The sequence below is a fragment of the Puma concolor genome, chromosome A2 (genome assembly GCF_028749965.1).
Source record: "Puma concolor isolate L17-30 chromosome A2, mPumCon1.1.hap2, whole genome shotgun sequence".
NCBI lineage: Eukaryota > Metazoa > Chordata > Mammalia > Carnivora > Felidae > Puma > Puma concolor.
In genome coordinates this window covers 63,073,500-63,094,487 of record NC_141668.1, presented here as the reverse complement: position 1 = coordinate 63,094,487, position 20,988 = coordinate 63,073,500, and positions in this window count along the sequence as shown.

Genomic DNA, 20,988 nt, shown 5'->3' with positions numbered 1-20,988 from the left:
TTGTGTCCAGCTTGCTGTGTATCTTCTTAAATCCTTAAGGAACTTATTAAACCATGAAGAATAAAGGAAAAATAAAAAGCCTAGTCTGAAATGTAAGCAGAAAGTCTCTTAAAGATAAAATATATATACTTGAAAAAATACATCGAATGAGAGCTAAAGAATGTCTTTAATTCCTTTAAAAGAATAATTCATCACTGATGCTGGACATTTGGACATGAGAGAGATACATTGGATAACCCTTCAAGGTCGCAGTCCAGACATGTACTCTGGCCTATGCTTCAGTATAAACTTTTCATTGTTTAATAACATGGAGAGAGCCTGGAAGCTTTTCATAGAAATGGAAGACATAGAACAAGGTGCCAAAATTATTTATTTAGGATATGATGATTCATTGGGAACCAAAGAGAATCAACTAAAATTGTTTTAAAACCAATGTATAAATACAAAAAGTGGATACAAAATAAATATATCTACATGAATAACATTCTTACATTTATTTTATTTTAAATTTTCTAATGTTTATTTATTTTTGTGAGAGAGAGACAGAATGCAACCAGGGGAGGGGCAGAGAGAGAAGCAGACACAGAATCTGAAGTAGGATCCAGGCTGTCAGCACAGAGCCTGATAGGGGACGTGAACTTGAGAGCCATGAGATCATGACCTAAGCCGAAGTCAGACTCTCAACTGACTGGGCCACCCAGGCACCTCTGAATAATATTCTTACATTCAATCAAAAATGCTTTGAGAAAAAATTAATATCCCACTCTGATGTCCACTCTCACCACTACTATTTAACATAGTACTTCAAGCCCTAGCCTCAGCAATCAGACAGCAAAAAGAAATAAAAGTCATCCAAATCAGCAAGGAAGAAATCAAACTTTCACTATTTGCAGATGACATGATACTCTATATAGAAACCTGAAATATTCCACCAAATTCAGTACAGTCACAGGATACAAAATCATTGTGTAGAAATCTGTTGCATTTCTATACATCAAAAATGGAGCAACAGAAAGAGAAATTAAGGAATCAATCCCATCTACAACTGCACTAATAACAGTAAGATACCTAGGAATCAATCTAATGAAAGAGGCAAAAGACCTGTATTCTGAAAACTCTAAAACAATGTTGAAAGAAATTGAAGGGGAAACAAAGAAATGGAAAGATGTTCATGTTCATGGATTGGAAGAATAAATATTGTTAAATGTATTACCCAAAGCAACCTATACACTTACAGCAATCTTTATCAAAATACTAACAGCATTTTTCACAGAGTTAGAACAAACAATCCTATAATCTGTATGCAATCACAAAGTCCCCGAATAGCCAAAGCAATCTTGAAGACAAAAAAAAAAAAAAAAAAGCAAAGCTGGAAGCATCACAATTCCCAACTGCAAGTCCTATTGCAAACTGTACTGATCAAAATAGTATGGTACTGGTACAAAAATAGACACAGAGATCAATGGAACAGAACAGGAAACCCAGAAATGAACCCACAACTGTATGGTCAGTTCATCTTTGACAAAGCAGGAAACAATATGTCATAGGAAAAAGACAATCTCTTGAACAAATAGTGTTGGGAAAACAGGACAGCAACACGCAGAAGAATGAAACTGGACCAGTTTCTTACTACATACACAAAAATAATTCAAAATGGATTAAAGACTTAAATGTGGGACCTGAAACTATAAAACTCCTATAGGAGAACACAGGAAGTAACCTCTTTGACATCATCCATATCAACTTCTTTCTAGATATGTCACTGAGTCGAGGGAAACAAAACCAAAAATTAACTACTGGGACTTCATCAAAATAAAAAGCTTCTGTACAGTGAAGGAAACAATCAACAAAACTAAAAAAGCAACCTACAAAATGGGAGAAGTTATTTGTAAATGGCATATCTCATAAAGGGTTAGTATCCAAAATATATAAAGAATTTATGCAATTCAGGGCACTGGGTGGCTCGGTGGGTTGTGTGTCCAACTTCAGATCAGGTCATGATCTCACAGTTAGTGAGTTTGAGCCCCGCATCGGGCTCTGTGCTGACAGCTGGGAGCCGGGAGCCTGGAGCCTGCTTCAGATTCTGGGTCTCCCTCTCTCTCTGCTTCCCATCCCCACTCATGGCTCTGTCTCTGTCTCAAAAATAAAAACATTAAAAAAAAGAATTTATGCAACTCAACACCCCAAAAATGAATAATCCAATTAAAAAATGGTCAGAAGACATGAATACACAGTGTTCCAAAGAAGATATACAGATGGCCAACAGACATGAAAAGATGTTCAACATCACTGATTATCAGGGAAATATAAATCAAAACTACAGTGAGATGTTACCTCACACCAGTCAAAATGGCTACAATCAACAACACAAGAAACAACAGATGCTGCTGATGATGTGGAGGAAGGGGAACCCTTTTGCCCTGTTGGTGAGATTGCAAACTGGTGCAGCCACTCTGGAAATCAGTATGGAGTTTCCTCAAGAAGTTAAAAATGGAACTAATCTACAATCCAGCAATTTTGGTTAGAGGTATTTACCCCAAGAATACAAAAATACTAATTCAAAGGGATACATTCATCCCAAAGTTAATAGCAGTATTATCTATAATAGCTGAATTATGGAAACAGTCCAAGTGTCTAACTGATGAATGAATATTATGTATACTGTATAATATATATGTATATATAATATATACACTATGTAGTGTATATATTATATACTATAATATGGTATTATAGTATTATACTATAGTATTATACACTATAATATATACACTATATAATACACTATAATAATACACATATAATATATATGTATATATAATATATACACTATATAGTGTATATATACACTATATGTACACTATATACTATATATGTACACTATATACTATATATGTACACTATATACTATATAGTGTATATATTATATACTATAATATGGTATTATAGTATTATACTATAGTATTATACACTATAATATATACACTATATAATATATATGTATATGTATAATATACATATATATTATATATATTTTACTTAGTCATAGAAAAGAATGAAATTTCACCATTTGCAATGACAAGAATGGAGCTAGAGAATATATATGCTAAGCAAAGTAAGTCATAGAAAGACAAATACCATGATTCCACTCAAGTGGAATTTAAGAAACAAAATAAAGGGAGAGAGGCAAACCCAGAAACACACTTTAATATTTTTTAACGTTTATTTATTTTTGAGAGAGAGACAGAATATGAGCCAGGGAGGGGCAGAGAGAGAGGGAGACACAGAATCCAAAGCAGGCTCCAGCCTCTGAACTGTCAGCATAGAGCCCAACGCAGGGCTTGAACCTGTGAGATCATGAAATAAGCTGAAGCCAAACACTTAACTGAATGAGCCACCCAGGCAACCCAAGAAATTTTTTTTATTTTACACATTTTGAGAGAGAAAGTTTGAACGGGTAGACACAGAGACAGAGAGGGAGAGAGAGAAGACCAAGCAGGGGTCGTGCTGTCGGCAAGGAGCCTACCACGAGGCTTGATCTCATGAACTGTGCTGAGCTGAAATCAAGAGTCAGATGCTCAATGGACTGAGCCACCTAGGCACCCCCAGACTCTTAACTATAGAAAACAAACTAAGAGTTATCAAAGGGGAGGTGGCTGGGGGAGATGGGTGAAACAGGTGATGGGAATTAAGGAGTACACTGGCTGTGATGAGCACCAGGTATTTTGTGGGATTGTTGAATCACTACACTGTGCACCTGAAATTAATATCACAGTGAATGTTAACTAACTGGGATTTAAATAAAAGATAAAAATGAAAAAAGCCACTTCATATAAAACAAAACAAATAAAATACCCAGTAATATACCTAATAAAGGGACAGAGGCTATGTGAAAGATCTATGGAAAATTAATATATTTTTATATAACAAGTTTGCATAAATTAAGATATGACAGATGTGTGAATACTGAATATTGTAAAGATGTTTTTCATTCCAAGCAAGGCTATAAATTTAGCATAATTTCACGCAATATCACTGTCAGATTTTTCTTATAAGAATAAACAAATAAATGGGTGCCTGACTGCCTCAGTTAAGCATCTGACTCTTCATTTCATTTCAAGTCATGATCTGACAGTTTATGAGATCGAGCCCCATATCAGGCTCTGGGGTGAGCCATGGAGCCTACTTGGAATGTGTCTCTCCTCCTCTCTCTGCCTCTTCTGTGCTCATTCTCATATTCTCTCTCTCTCTCAAAATAAATAAATAAAAAGAATAAACAAATATATCCTAATATTTTACGAAGAGTATTTGAGATATAATTTTAAATGCATTTAATATTATTAATTAATGAAATGTGGTATGAGCATAACAATTAACAGATAATTGGAATGTAAGGGAAAAATCCAGAACTACACTCTAATGTATATAAATCAGAATGTAATGAAGTAGCACTTAAATTAGGAGGTTATATGATTAAATATTTGGTTTTGAGATAATCATTTAGAAAAAAAACACACATCACTTGCTCCCAATCTCCTACCTTATCATAATAAATTAAAAGTATATCAACAACGAAGCAACAGAAAGAGAAATCAAGGAATCGATCCCATTTACAGTTGCACAAAAAACCATAAAATACCTAGGAATAAATCTAAACAAAGAGGTGAAAAATCTATACACTGAAAACTATAGAAAGCTTATGAAAGAAATTGAAGAAGATGCAAAAAAATGGTAAAAGATTCCATGCTCCCAGATAGGAAGAACAAATATTGTTCAAATGTCGATACTACCCAAAGCAATCTACATATTCAATGCAATCCCTATCAAAGTAACACCAGCATTATTCACAGAGCTAGAACAAACAATCCTAAAATTTGTATGGAACCAGAAAAGACCCCGAATAGCCAAAGCAATCTTGAAAAAGAAATCCAAAGCTGGAGGCATCACAATCCCAGACTTCAAGCTATACTACAAAGCTGTAATCATCAAGACAGTGTGGTACTGGCACAAGAACAGACAGATCAATGGAACAAAATAGAGAACCCAGAAAGGGACCCACAAATGTATGGCCAACTAATCTTCAACAAAGCAAGAAAGAATATCCAATGGAATAAACACAGTTTCTTCAGCAAGTGGTGCTGGGAAACTAGACAGCGAGATGCAGAAGAATGAACCTGGACCACTTTCTTACACCATACACAAAAATAAACTCAAAATGGATGAAAGACCTCAATGTAAGACTGGAAGTCATCAAAATCCTCGAGAAAAAAGCAGGCAAAAACCTCTTTGATCTTGACTGCAGCAACTTCTTACTCAACATGTCTCCAGAAGCAAGGGAAACCAAACCAAAAATGAACTATTGGGGCCTCATCAAAATAAAAACTTCTGCACAGTGAACAATCAGCAAAACTAAAACGCAACCGACAGAATGGGAGAAGATATTTGCAAACGACATATCAGATAAAGGGTTAGTATCCAAAATCTATGAGGAACTTATCCAACTCAATACCCAAAAAACAAATAATCCAGTGAAGAAATGGGCAAAATACATGAATAGACACTTCTCCAAAGAACACATCCAGATGGCCAACAGACACATGAAAAAATGCTCAACATCACTCATCATCAGGGAAATACAAATCAAAACCACCATGAGATACTACGTTACACCTGTCAGAACGGCTAACATTAACAACTCAGGCAACAACAGATGTTGGCGAGAATAAAGAGAAAGAGGATCTCTTTTACATTGTTGGTGGGAATGCAAGCTGGTACAGCCACTCTGGAAAACAGTATGGAGGTTCCTCAGAAAATTAAAACTAGAATAACCCTATGACCCAGCAATTGCACTACTAGGCATTTATCCATGGGATACAGGTGTGCTGTTTTGAAGGGACACATGCACCCCCATGTTTATAGCAGCACTATCAACAAGAGCCAAAGTATGGAAAGAGCACAAATTTCCATCGATGGATTAATGGATAAAGAAGATGTGATGTGTGTGTATATATATATATACACACACACACACTCATATATATATACACATACATATATATATGTATACACATACATATATATATGTATATACATACACATATAAGTATACATATATATACATATACATATACATAAATATATATACATATATATATTTATACACATCTTCTTTATCTATCTATCTATCTATCTATCTATACACACACATACATACAATGGAGTATTACTTGGCAATCAAAAAGAATGAAATCTTGCCATTTGCAACTACGTGGATGGAACTGGAGGGTATTATGCTAAATGAAATTAGTCAGAGAAAGACAAAAACCATATGACTTCACTCATGTGAGGACTTTAAGAGACAAAACAGATGAACATAAGGGAAAGGAAACAAAAATAATATGAAAATAGGGAGGGGGACAAAATGGAAGAGACTCATAAATTTGGAGAACAAACTGAGGGTTACTGGAGGGGTTGTGGGAGGGGGGATGGGCTAAATGGGTGAGGGGCATTAAGGAATCTACTGCTGAAATCATTGTTTCACTATATGCTAACTAATTTGGATGTAAATTTTAATTTTTTTTTTAACATTTATTTATTTTTGAGACAGAGAGAGACAGAGCATGAATGGGGGAGGGTCAGAGAGAGGGAGACACAGAATCTGAAACAGGCTCCAGGCTCTGAGCTGTCAGCACAGAGCCCTACGCGGGGCTTGAACTCACGAACTGTGAGATCATGACCTGAGCCGAAGTCGGCCGCTTAACCGACTGAGCCACCCAGGCGCCCCAAGGGATATAAATTTTAAAAAATAAAAATAACATTAAAAAAAATTAAATGAATTGGATACTATTTTTCTATTAATCAGACTTGACAAAAAGTAAAAACAATGATGGGAAATATAAATTTGTTGAAGTTTGAAAAAGGTGTTTGGTAACATGTACCAAAAGCTGTAAAAAAATACGCACATGGACTAAGAATTCAATTTTTAAGGATTATGTTAGGAATAAAAATAGGACAAGTGTGAAAATATTTATGCATAGGAATTTAAAGTATTTTTTATTTAAAAAAATTTTAACGTTTATTTATTATTGAGAGACAGAGACAGACCATGAGCATGGGAGGGGCAGAGAGAGGAGACACAGAATCTGAAGGAGGCTCCAGGCTCTGAACTGTCACCACAGAGCCTGAAGCAGTGCTCACACTCACAAACCCAGCGAGATCATGACCTGAGCCAAAGTCAGATGCTTAACCGACTGAGCCACCCAGGCACCCCAGAATTTAATGTATTTTTTAAAGGAGGAGGATTAGAACTGACTAAATGGTCCACAGCTGAATTATACATAACATATATTACATAGATATGAGATGAGGTGAGATGAGATGAGATGAGATGAGATGAGATGAGGTGAGGTGAGGTGATGTGATGTGATGTGACATGACGTGACGTGAGGTAAGAATGTCATGGTGGTTGCAATGATCAGAATACTCAAAGGAGATATACTAGATAAAAAGTCAAACTGCAAATTCAGGTGGGAAAAAAAAGTCATAAGGCTAAATATAAAGAAAAAAGTTTTAAAAAAAACAATAGAAGAAAAAACTATTAGGAAAAAGTCAACCAGGTGAGTTTCACAGGAACTTGAAGACTACAGGCAGTCTGCAAAGTCTTCATAAAGGAAGAGAAGTGTTCGTATGCTAGGATAGGGGTAAAATATACCATTATTATAGAAACAAGACAAGAGATATGAAGTTAAATGGTGGTCGTAAAACAATATATATCGTTTATCTGTTTTGGAGGAACAGTGAGTGATAGGAAGAGAGCAGTCTTAAGGACACAATATTATAGGACGAATTGCATGTTACTAAAATATTTCCCTTTGTTCCACCAGACTTCTCACCAGTGGCTCTTTATAAAGGTTGGGGTGTTAGCATACACCCCTTCAGATACATATTAGGCTTTGTGGGTTTCCAGTGAACTTTATAGATACTTTATAAATATTTAAATAATTTCGGTTCAGCAAAAAATGACAAGGTCTTCAACAACAGCATTAAATTTTCCTGACCACTATACTGTCCACAGTATCTGTCCACGGACAGATCTTGAAAAAAAAAAAAAAAAAAAAAAAAGACTGAATAGTATATTTCTTCAGAGTATTTCTTTTTTATTAATTTGCTATCTCCCCCCCAAACATTTATAACTAATTTAATATGAAGTTATATTTTCTACTTAATTATCAAGGTAAAATTTGAGTATTGTAATTACTACTGTAAGTATCAAAAACAAAGAAAGAATATTTGAAAAGAAGTAATTTTACCCTTTTATTAAAAGGTACAGACCCTTTACAATTCTTATTCTGTAAAAAGTTGACCCTAAGTTAGATTACTGAGGCAAACATTTCCAGTCGCTGCATAGTGCATAAACAGTAAGGTTTTTAATATTATATATAATCAGAAGGGGACATGGTTTTGATTAAATGTATCTAATACTAACTAATCATATTCAGAGTTCTCTTTACCTAACACTGTTTACCTGACATTTAAAAATTAAATAGGAAGAAATGCATCTAAATCTATGCTACACATTTGAAATTGATAGTTTATATTTGGTATAAAAGGAATAAAATTTATAGTCCTGAGTGACAATTTTATGTAACAAGGCATGAGAATGTAAAATTCCATTCAAATTCCTTTCTTATCACTATTCATGAAAACAGCATTTCTCAGCTGGGAAAGCTAACAGTGATATTACATGGTGCCATTATTTCAGAAGAGTTGTCTACGATGCAGAATATCTAATTTTTTCACACATGAGTAAGGACTATGTAAAATTTAGCATTTAATTTGCATTCTGCGTGCAATATTTTAAAGGGCAAGGTTAAGTATTTTTTGGAAGATTATAATAACCTAAAATTAATTTAGAAGCAGGAATTTAATATTTATGTACCTCTTTTTCTTCCAAATCTTCCCAAATAGCTTTTTCAAAAAGAATAGTATATCTTGATATAGTAAAGATACCAACACTATTATTGCTGTTTTAGTAAAAAGGAAACTGGAGCATGGAATTGCATAAATGATTTTTCTAAGGCAATCCAAATAAAGTATAAAAGTAGGGGAATCATAATATAGCCTCAGCTTCAAATTCCTCATTTTAGTGCTTGATGCTTTTTCTTTTAAATATTAAAACCAGTGGCGCAGCCTAATAACAACATGTGCAGGGGATGGAGCTGTTAGCTGTCCTCGTCACAACCTTACAGAATCACAGCCAATGCAAGACCATGCAATTTAATCCCCCGTCTTTATGGGCAAGGAAACTTAAATCTAGAGGGATTGTGACTTGCCCAAGGCCATAGAATATGTTAATAGCACAGATGAGGCTCAAACTCAGGTGTCTTTTGTTCCCTGTATAATGCTGTGTCCACCATGATTAAAATGAAAGAATTTAATCAAGTTCCCAGATGCTTTGATCCTTTAGGTAATTCAGTGGATGATATGAAGAGTTTTGTGGCAATAGATTTTGACTTTAATGTGTTTCCAATAGAATCTATAGAGCAGGCATTGTTTTTACTTGCCTTTTATAGTGAAGAAGCCACATCATTTTAATAATCTTGTTAATCTGGATAAAAAAGATAAAATGTTGCTATTCTTTACGTCTGATTCTTCGCTTATTTATTTTATTTTTTTTTAACACAGTGGCCACTAACTCTTGTTCCTGCAGCTTAGCCAACTAAAGTAGGTGTCAGCGAACTTTTTCAGTAGAGAGCCAGACAGTAAATGTTTTTGTAACAACTTGGTTCTAGTGTAAATACCAGTGTTTGTGTCACCAAAGCTCCAGGTAACATGTGAGTGAATGGAAGTGGCTGTGTTACAATAAACAAGACAGGTGACTGGCCAGGGGCTACAGTTTGTCAACCCTGGTCTAAAAAGTATGGTGACTGCAGAATGAAGGACCAAGACGAATACATTTTGTGGCACTTCCATTCAGGAATATTTCAATTCTGTAACAAAATCACCACTCCCCCCAAGTCTGGGAATTCTAGCCTTTTCCAGTGATATCCATAAACCTGCTGAGTTGGCATATCTTTTTAAAAATAATATTTATCTTAACTTTTCTTAGAATTCTTTTCTTTTTGAGTTATCTTAGTGTTAGCAATGCCATCATTTTTTTTTTTTTTAAGGACAGAAAATTGAAGAAACAATCTATAGGGTTTAAAATATCACAATACATGCTTTCTTAATTTTTTTTTTTAATTTTTTTTTTCAACGTTTATTTATTTTTGGGACAGAGAGAGACAGAGCATGAACGGGGGAGGGGGCAGAGAGAGAGGGAGACACAGAATCGGAAACAGGCTCCAGGCTCTGAGCCATCAGCCCAGCGCCTGACGCGGGGCTCGAACTCAGAGACTGTGAGATCGTGACCTGGCTGAAGTCGGACGCTTAACCGACTGCGCCACCCAGGCGCCCCGATGCTTTCTTAATTTAAACTAAAGTATTTCCACAACTTCGACCCTCACACCCATGTATCTCATCGTTCATCTCTGCTCTTGAGAATACCTATGAAATGCCAATAAGAGAAATTTAAAAAGTGTAGACTCACAAGGCTGCAGAGAAATGGAGGAGAGAGACTGACAGGCTAGAATCCTAAACACACGTTTGGAAGATGGGAAGCAGAAGGAGTTGCGGTGACCCACTTAGATTAGTGGAGGAGGTGAAGGGCAAAGTGCTTGCAGAGAAGGTGCTAGATGAGAAATGGGTCAATCTATACTTCAAACTGCGAAATTGCAGGGAGACTCAGCACTTGAAGGTGCCAGTTAACAAGGTAGTTAAGATGTGAGGCATGGAAGTAATGATAGGAATATTGGTTTCAAGTTTGCACATATAATGGGCAGTTGCCTTCTTCTTAACTTCCGGATCCCCAACTCTCTCATGGCCCTGTGTCCTGTCAATGGCTCCCTATCAGTGGGGGGTGGAAGTTTATTCTAAAGAAACTGAACCAGGGGTGCCTGGGTGGCGCAGTCGGTTAAGCGTCCGACTTCAGCCAGGTCACGATCTCGCGGTCCGTGAGTTGGAGCCCCGCGTCAGGCTCTGGGCTGATGGCTCGGAGCCTGGAGCCTGTTTCCGATTCTGTGTCTCCCTCTCTCTCTGCCCCTCCCCCGTTCATGCTCTGTCTCTCTCTGTCCCAAAAATAAATAAAAAACGTTGAAAAAAAAATTTAAAAAAAAAATAAAGAAACTGAACCAGAGGAACTCAGGGCTCAGGGACACCCAGCCCATGTGGGAGCTGGAGAGGGCAATGGAACAGAAAGCAACGAGATCAAGTTACAATCACAACAGTGGATTTGAGAGCCTTTATGCTTCTTTTCCTACCTAACTCCCATAATACCACACAGGAAGTCCGAGGAGACTGCTCTTGAGAAACGAATAGTCCTGTAGAAAAAGTAGAAAGAAAAAAAATCTGCAATGTATTGACACAGGATTGTCCCATTACCCAAGTGAAGTAAGTACTCAAACCTCCCGTGTTCTTCCTGCCTCTTTTCAAACCTGTCCTCCCACCACCAAAGCCCCTACTGGCTTTTCAGCATCTTATGATTAGATGTGATGTGTCGGCTAATGACACTGTAAGAAAGTCTCTGACATAAGAGAAAAAGACACCAAATTCAAAAAATTAAAAACACAGAATCAAAACAGAAACCAAGAGGAAATAGTCCCAACACAAGAAATAAGAGGAAACTTATGTTTAAATTTACGTTTAATATCATCAGAAAGACAGGAGTATTTATTACACCTCAAAAATGGGAGCTGAATGCTAATATAAAGGGATAATGACAGAATAAAGAGAAATCTCTTAAAATTAAAAATACGTCAGTGAATACAGAAAGAGTACTTCAAAAAGATATACACCCCGTATGTTAACCGCAGCATTATTTACAATAACCAAGATAGGGAAGAACCTCACTGTCTATCAATACATTGATAGATAAAGGGACAAAGAAGATATGACATATAAACAAACAAGCAGGCAAGCAAACAAACAAGCAAGCAAACAAATAAATAAATACAACAGAGTATTACCCAGTCATAGAAAAGAATGAGATCGTGACGTTTGCGACGACATGGATGCACCTAGAGGGTATTTACTGAGTGGAATAAGCCAGACTGAGAAAGACCCATACTGTAACATTTCACTTACGTGGAGTCTAAAAAATTAAAACAAATGAACAAATAGAAACAGAATCATAAATGCAGAGAACTGGTTGTTGTCAGAGGAGAGGGGGTGGGGGGTATGGGTGAAATAGGTGACAGGGATTAAGAGGTATCAACTTCCAGTTAAAAAAACAAGTGAGAGAGATGAAAAGCATAGCACAAGGAATATAGTCAATAATATTGTAATAATGTTGTATGGTGACAGACGGACACTGCACTTATCATGGTGAGCACAGCATATAGACTTGTGGAATCATTATGGTATCCACCTGAAACTGACACAATATTTCAATATATTGTCAACTATATTTCAATACAAAATATGACAGTGAATATAAATCAAGGATAGGAAGCTAAAAAGAGAAAATCACATAAATCAGAACAAAGAAACAAAGAAGTGAAAAGTAAAGAAAAAATAACTTAGAGGATTAATGCTAAATGATCCACATCCAACTGTTGGATTTTTCAGAAAGAGGTGAGAAAAAAGGGAGTAAATTAGCAAAGAAGCAAGGAAAGAAACTTTTTGAGAAATTATTAATATTTGTGAAGAAATCCATGAAGCATCTTAAGTATATTTTAATATTTTCTATATTATTTTTATACATAAAGAATGTTGTAATAGAGATCGGAAATGTGATGCTATAGAACTTAGAGCAATTTTGATAGTTTGGCAACAGAAATGAAATATATGATGGGGCACCTGGGTGGCTCAATTGGTTGAGTGTCCGACTTCAGCTCAGGTCATGATCTCACAGTTCATGAATTCGAGCCCAGTATTGGGCTCTGTACTGACAGCTCAGAGCTTGAAGCCTGCTTCAGGTTGTCTCCCTCTCTCTGCCCCTCCCCTGCTCATGCTCTGTCTGTCTCTCTCAAAAATAAATAATAAACATTAAAAATAATTTTAGAAATGAGCTCTGAATAATGTAGGAAAGGCTAACTTTGATCCATTCTAACTGAGTCAAATTAGAGATGGAAATACTGCATTCTGTATTCGGTGTCATACTTGTGAAGGGATAGATACTCTAAGGGATGGAGTAATGAAATGGGTAATGGACAATTTACTGGATCAATTATTTACTGCTCGGTAACAAACCACACCAAAACTGTGTGGTTTCAAACAACAATCATTTCATTTGCTCGTGAGTCTAGAGGTCAGCAACTTGAGCTGGGCTCAGCTGGGCAATTCTTCTCCGGTGTAATTCACGCAACTGTTGTCAGCCAGTAGTTAGATTGGGACACCTCCTTTGTGTGTCTGAGAATGGGTGGTGGTTGACCACTGAGCCATTCTCATCCTCGGGGAAGCAAGCCCAGGCTTCTTCAGCCCACTTCACGTGGGTGTGTCAGATTCCGGAAAGTGAGAAACAGGGCCTCTTGAGGGTTATACTCAAAACTCTTATAACATAACTTCTCTTATATGCTCTTGGTCAGAGCAGGCTGAAAGACAAACCCAGATTTAAAGTAGTGTAGAAACTACATCACCCTCTTGTTGTGACAAGCTGCAGAAGCATGTGCATACAGCGATGGGAACACTCTGTAACCACATTTTTGTAATTTACTGTATTTACCCCAAACCATATCACATGAAGGATGGTTAAAAAATTTACACAGGATTAGCGTGCAGTATAGTAAAGGAGCTATAGTAATTATTTTTGGAAATTATAAATATTGTCATGTGGAGGGGATGTTACCTTTCTTTCTCACGGACCCCACAGGTCCAATAAAATATGTGCGAAGAAGTTCCAGCCAACTTCTGCCCAATACAAGGAAGAACTCTTAACAAATTGTGAAACGTTCCGTCACGGAAAGGCTTTAGGTATATGTTCAGCACTGTTTGTTTTAGGATGTAGGAGAGGTTTGTGTATAGAAGGACTTTCAGTGTGTCTTCAATACGGGATCCTTATTGTCTTTGAAGAGCATAGGGAATGTAACGGAGAGCTGGGGACTAGAAGCTATGGTTGGAAGTGGCCTGTGAACAAATGACTCCCCTCAGTAGCATACATATACGAACAGGGAGAAGAGCTAAAGAGAAGAGGAACAGACCCTTGGGTGCCAGTGAAACTCCAAGGGAAGGGGAAAAAAAAAACGATGCCAAAAAAAGGATTATCAAAGAAAAGGAAAACAACAACAGAATCACTGATTTAATGTAATGTGTCAGCTCAGCATTTATCTCTGCATGTAAGATTTTGTGCTCTGTTCAGAATATCTATTTCACCTTATTCCTCCCTGATACATAAATCTTTCCCATCTGAAATTCCTATTTGTGAAGTTATTACTTGGTTTCAGAGTTATTCAGATTCAAATGGCTGCCTCCCCTCAGAGTTGTCCATTTATAATAGCATCCTAACTAGTATATCTTTCCTGGGAGGATAAATTACTACAGCTGTGGGTTTAAAATCTATGGTTACCTTCCAACCTCCTGCATTTTTAACTGAGTTTATATTCGGGCTCTTCAGAGAGAAATATGACTCAACAACCAGGAGAAGGTTGCATTACCTAATCCAATTGTACATTAGTGGCAGGATAAAGACACACTCTAGGCCCAATAAGCAAGGGAGACAATTTCCTGGAGACTCTTGTGTCTCCTACTTCTGTATTTAGCTTTTACCTGGGACTGGCTCCGGTGTGATAATGGTGAATGTTATTGATAGAGAGATATCCACATTTTTATGAATCCCTCCCTACTCACATAGTAACAAGACTTTTGTATTATAAATTTAGTAGATGGAAGACCACAGAAAGAATAAAAACAAACTGTCAATAAAAGATTAATTACAAGAAAGCATTTTCAAATGGAATCATGAAGGTTACAAGTAAATGAGGTCAATCCAAAGCGCTGAATTTAGTATACACAGGAAACGTTATGAACAGCAAAGTCTGAACGGCATTCCTTCCACAGTCAGACTTTGCATCGAGTATCACTTGCTGTGGGCATGCCACTTTACTGAGGCGGGTTAAGCCAGGAGAAGGGAATTGCTGGGGCTCAGGAAGCATCCTTGGCTTAGTCCCATGCATTTCTCCAGCTTTGCTGGAGAGGACAACAGCATGCATGCATGCATGTCTGCCTGCCTAGATTTTCCTATGTGAAAATCCCCTGGCTGTCAGAATTGGCACTTATTTACTTGAGGAATTTCTAGTTATGCAGGTATATGTCGTCATACAACCATTAATAACATTTTCCTGTATTCTCCAAACTGGACAATCTGTCTAGAGAATTTATATTCTTCTTTCCAAATTCTCCTAGATTCTTATTATGCCAATCTTTTGTGACAAAATCACCAACCTATGCAGTGCTCTTTTTTTGATGAACTTTTTAAATGAACCTCTAATTTGGATACACACACACACACACACACACACACACACACACACATATATATAAAATGAAATGTATATTTATATAATGAAATATATATAATGAAATAAATTTTATGTATATATATTTGATTTATATAATGCATTATAAATATATATATATATATATAAAGTGATATAGACACATATAGTCACTTGTATTTCCTAATATATGTATAGAAATATAAGTAATTATTTCTCATTTCTTTTTCTACATCTTTAGAAGTTTTGAAAATCAAAATAGTTTTTTATTTTTTTTTAAGATTCTTTAAATGGAGTTTCCTTCCTGGTTGCTGTTATCTTCAGTTACTAATAACCAAAATGCTTAGCATTTCATTTATATTCACAAAACAGAAAAAGTATTGGAAATTAAGATGATAACATAACTGTAGCCCCTAATGCACTTATCTTTTTCAACACTTAAGCCATGATGCAAATACTTCATAGTCCTCAGAATCAACAAGCACTCCCTCACTTATCTGAGAAGTAAACACTAGTTGTTATTTTTGTTAGTCCAGGTTCATATATTTTATTACCAGTGAACAACTTTCCATAATGATAACCAATTCAGGGGCAATATATCAAGTAAGAAGTGAAAATTCCCTAACTCTTCCTCTACCCCCAAGCCTCTGCGACAATCACTGTAACTATTTCATATCTACCAGAACCAACTCCCAACACTCTGGTCTTTTATTCAACCCATTAAGTGGCATCACACCCTGTATTTTGATTTTCATACTCTGTATCAATGACATTGTTTCAGATCAACATAAGTAGTTCTATCTCATTTTTAATAGTATGCAGAATGTGCCTCTATTTTGTTTAATAATTTCTTTATTAATAGGCTTTCAGGATGCTTTTTCTGTTGTTTTGTTTCCGTTACAATCAATGGTACGCGCGCGCACACACACACACACACACACACACAGGCACAAACTTACACTATTTTGGCCACAGAACATAATTCTGTAAGTAGACTTGTTGTATAAGAGAAAAATATACCTGCCAAGAAAGACTGTCAGTTTATAATTTGACCAAGAGTTCTTGAGATTATTTTTTCTCCAATAATCCATGTCAAAATATTTTTCAATTTTCTAACTCTGATGGGGCAAAAAAAAGTTCAATTGGTATTTAATTTTTAGTTTGAGTAACCATTGTTACATAACCTTTGCCCATTTTTTAATTGTTTTTTTTTTTTTTTGTATTGATTTTATATCTATTGATTTGGCAAATTTTGTATCTACATTTATATTTATGTCTTAACAGGAGATGTTATATTTCTTGCAAATTTTTCCACCTGCCTAGTTTTTCCATTTATCTTTCTTATGAAAGAGCTCTGTGTGCTATTTCCTAATCACAACCTCTTACCTGCTTCCACTCCCAAAAGATAATCATTATCTTGATTTTTTTCATTCCTTGTTTTTTATAAAATACAGTTTTACCACATATGTATGTATTCCTAGGCAATAAGGTGCTGAATTTTGCTTGTTTTTGAACTCTATAAATGTGGAATTATATTGTTTGTATTCTTCTGTATCTTGTTTTCATTCAATGATGTATTTCTAAAGTTTAATGCACGTTGGTACTTGTAGCTGTAGTTCATTTCTTTTCAGTGATTACTCATGTTTAAAAAAAAGCTAAGTGCTATTTTTAATTAAAATAGATGGTCCATGTATCGGTTGTGTTTCTATGTTGGCAATCATAACATTTTAAGTAATGACTGTATTATTTCTTACCTCCCAAATGCTATCTCATTTCTTTCTCTTTCTTCTTTCTTTATTTTTTTTTTTAATTTTTTTTTTCAACGTTTATTTATTTTTGGGACAGAGAGAGACAGAGCATGAACGGGGGAGGGGCAGAGAGAGAGGGAGACACAGAATCGGAAACAGGCTCCAGGCTCCGAGCCATCAGCCCAGAGCCTGACGCGGGGCTCGAACTCCCGGACCGCGAGATCGTGACCTGGCTGAAGTCGGACGCTTAACCGACTGCGCCACCCAGGCGCCCCTCTCTTTCTTCTTTAATTGATCTAACTCGGCCCTGTCTTCAATGGTGTTCCAACAACACATCTCCCTCCTACTCTGCCTCCCTTCACTGCCCCCACCTTTGATGTGTAGTATTTGCCAATTTCTATAATACAAGCAGTTCTACCATGGCTAATTTCAAGCTATCAACAATATTTAGGAGTCAGGAAAAGGTATGCATAATGGGCGGAGTCTGTATGAACAGACTCCAACAGGCCATCGGGTTGTAGCTTCTCTAATCCAGTTCCTAACTTTTTATTATCGAATGAGATGATTACCATGTTTTTCAAACATACCTTTCATAGGTGAGTTCTCTTCTATTCCAAGTTCACTAAGAGTTCTCATCATGGTTTTTGAATGTTCCAGCAGCTTTTAATTTTGCATCTAGTGAGAAGATTTCTTTTAATTTTTCTTTCATCTATTAATGTGTAAACAAAATTTGAAATTATTTTAGGGCTGATGCTCTTCGATCCCTGGAGTAACCTAACTTGCTAATTATCGATTATTTTATTTGTAGACTCTTGCATTTACTTTCCAAATGTTTTGTTTGGGATATTGAATTGTATATGTGTGGTAGTTTTTGTTTGTGTGTTTATAATTACCTTCTGACACCCAGTCTTAGCATAATTAGTCTTTATTTGGGTGAGTCCACTAATGTTATGAATTATGTGTTTCAGAAATATTTGGTAGAATTTGCCTAAAATCTGGTTGGGACCAGTATTTCCTTTGTAAGAAAATTTTAATTAATGATTGATTTTTAATTAGTGGTATATAAGTATTCAGGGTTCTGTTTCATGTGTTGGAAGTCAATTTTGCTATGATTTCTTTTTCTAGGAATTTTCTATTTAATATATACTTTTAATTAATAAAGTATTTCCTTATGCTTGTTTACTAATTTTATCCTTTATTCTATCCCTGACTATGTACTGTTTCCAAATTGTCTTTTTTTTTTCCTTCATCAATCTTATTGGAGGAATGTACATTTCTTCAAGTTTTTTTAAAGATAAACTTGCTAAAAAAAAAAAAAAAAAAAAAAGGGGCGCCTGGGTGGCGCAGTCGGTTAAGCGTCCGACTTCAGCCAGGTCACGATCTCGCGGTCCGTGAGTTCGAGCCCCGCGTCAGGCTCTGGGCTGATGGCTCAGAGCCTGGAGCCTGTTTCCGATTCTGTGTCTCCCTCTCTCTCTGCCCCTCCCCCGTTCATGCTCTGTCTCTCTCTGTCCCAAAAATAAATAAACGTTGGAAAAAAAAAAAAAAAAAGATAAACTTGCTGATCTTGGTTCAGCCTCTACTGTACCTATGTTTTTCTTTCAGAAAGTGCTGCTTACATCTTTATTATTTTATCTACATGCTTTAGTTTTTGACTGCTTTTTACTAAATGTATTCCTGGTGGGATATCTCGGTGGCGCAGTCATTAGAGCCACTGAGTCTAAATTTCACCTCAATTCATGATCCCAACTCCTGTGATCGAGCCCCATGTTGGGCTCCATACTGAACATGGAGCTTTCTTAAGATTCTCTCTCTTGCTCTGTCCCTCTCCGCTCCTCTCCCCTGCTCATGCCCTCTCTTTCTCTAATATATATATATATTATATAACATATATATATATACACATATGATATATAATATACATATATAATATATATATTCATGGTGTACTTTATCATAATTTTTATCATTAAATCTGTCAGTCTTTCATTTTATAATGTTTGAGTTTTATGCCAATCAAAGTAAGGTGTTTCACACACCTATGTTAATACAGTGGTATATATTTTCTTCTAGTACTTATATCACTTCTTTGTTGGTGCCTCTTATGTTTTCAATCTACCTGGAATTCATTTAAAGGTATGTGTTACTTTCCTACAATCTGATAGCTAATTGTTCCAACAAGGTTTAGTAAGTGGTTTCAGTTTTAATTCGCTTATTTGAAAATAATATGTTAAATGTTCATCTCTGCCTGGATTTATTTCTGAATTCTACCTTGTTATTTGTCATATTGGAATATGCTATTTTAATTAGAGTAGGTTTATCAATTATTTTAACATTTAATAGTACATATCCCCTCTTATTATCATTGTCATTTTCCTACAATTTCCTTAGCTTTTTCACACACTTGATGAACTTTATTTCCTTTAAAATTTAGTAATATGTATTTGGTATTTGGTGCATGCATTACAAAATTTAGATAAGGAAATACAGATTAATCCAAGTAAGCTCCTTTGCTGTAAACCTCACCCTTGCTCCTCGGACTTCTTACTGGGGACACTTCCTCTTGTCAGAGACAATCAACTCAATAATGAAACATATTTTGCCTTTATCCTCATAAAAATAATAGCACAGTCATATCCTTTGCCATTTTTCACTGACTCTCTTAGCCATTTGGTCAGTATCAGATATAAGGAGCTATGCCTAATGAACCTCAAAAACAATGTAGCAAATTTTTTTCAATGTGGCAAATTTTTAACAAAGTCTGTATCACTGAAAATTCAAACATCTGACCAAATGTCATTTTTCAAATGCGATTTCTAGCAACCAAAATCAAAGAAGTAATATTTTATCATGCCATTGGAGGTCAACTTTTCAATTCAAATAACAAATTAAGTCAATTTGTGGATAATATTCTTTAAAAGATGAAATATATCAGCTTTCATGTCATAACACTGTACTGAGAAAATGCTAACTTAAAATATAAATTTCATAAATTTGGGCAAAGTATTTTCTCTATGCTTCAGTTTTCTCATCTTTAACGATTTGAATTAAATAACTAAGATTGATTTCAGTTCTAAATGTCTACTATTTTATTATAGTCTCAAAGCAATTACTTCTCACAAACTCAAACAGAGATAACAATGTATTAGCATGATAATGTCATCTATTTTGACTTCCTGGAAGAAGTAAACAATTGGTATTTAAAAAGCTTTGTAATCAAGGATTCTTCCAGTGGCCTCTACAGCAGCCAGCTATGGGCTGCTTGGCAAAGTATTGCCATTGACAGGCAAATCTCTATACTTCCCTTTTCCATATGTCAGGGTCCAAAATTGCACATTCTCAGGATAAAGTATGTGAAATGGCTTGACTTGACTCTCTCCAACCACCCCTGGTACAAAAGGCTGAAGGTGACAAGATATATAGAGTACATCTCATTGCTGGAGCACTTCACTGTGAATGGAAGTGCTTCTTTTGACAAGAAGATACTATTGCCATGACCCTGGCTGCTATAGCAAGAGATATTTAGTCATGCAGTAGAAAAGGTACTCTGCCGTATAATTCTGTATACTAGGCATATTGCAGTTTTTGTGTTCTATCAGGTAAGAAAGTACTGGGACACCATTATTAAGTAAATATTTCAATTACACAAAGGCAATTCAATTGTAAACACTATATTTGCAATGCTTTTCCCACATACATATAATTCAAGGCTTTTG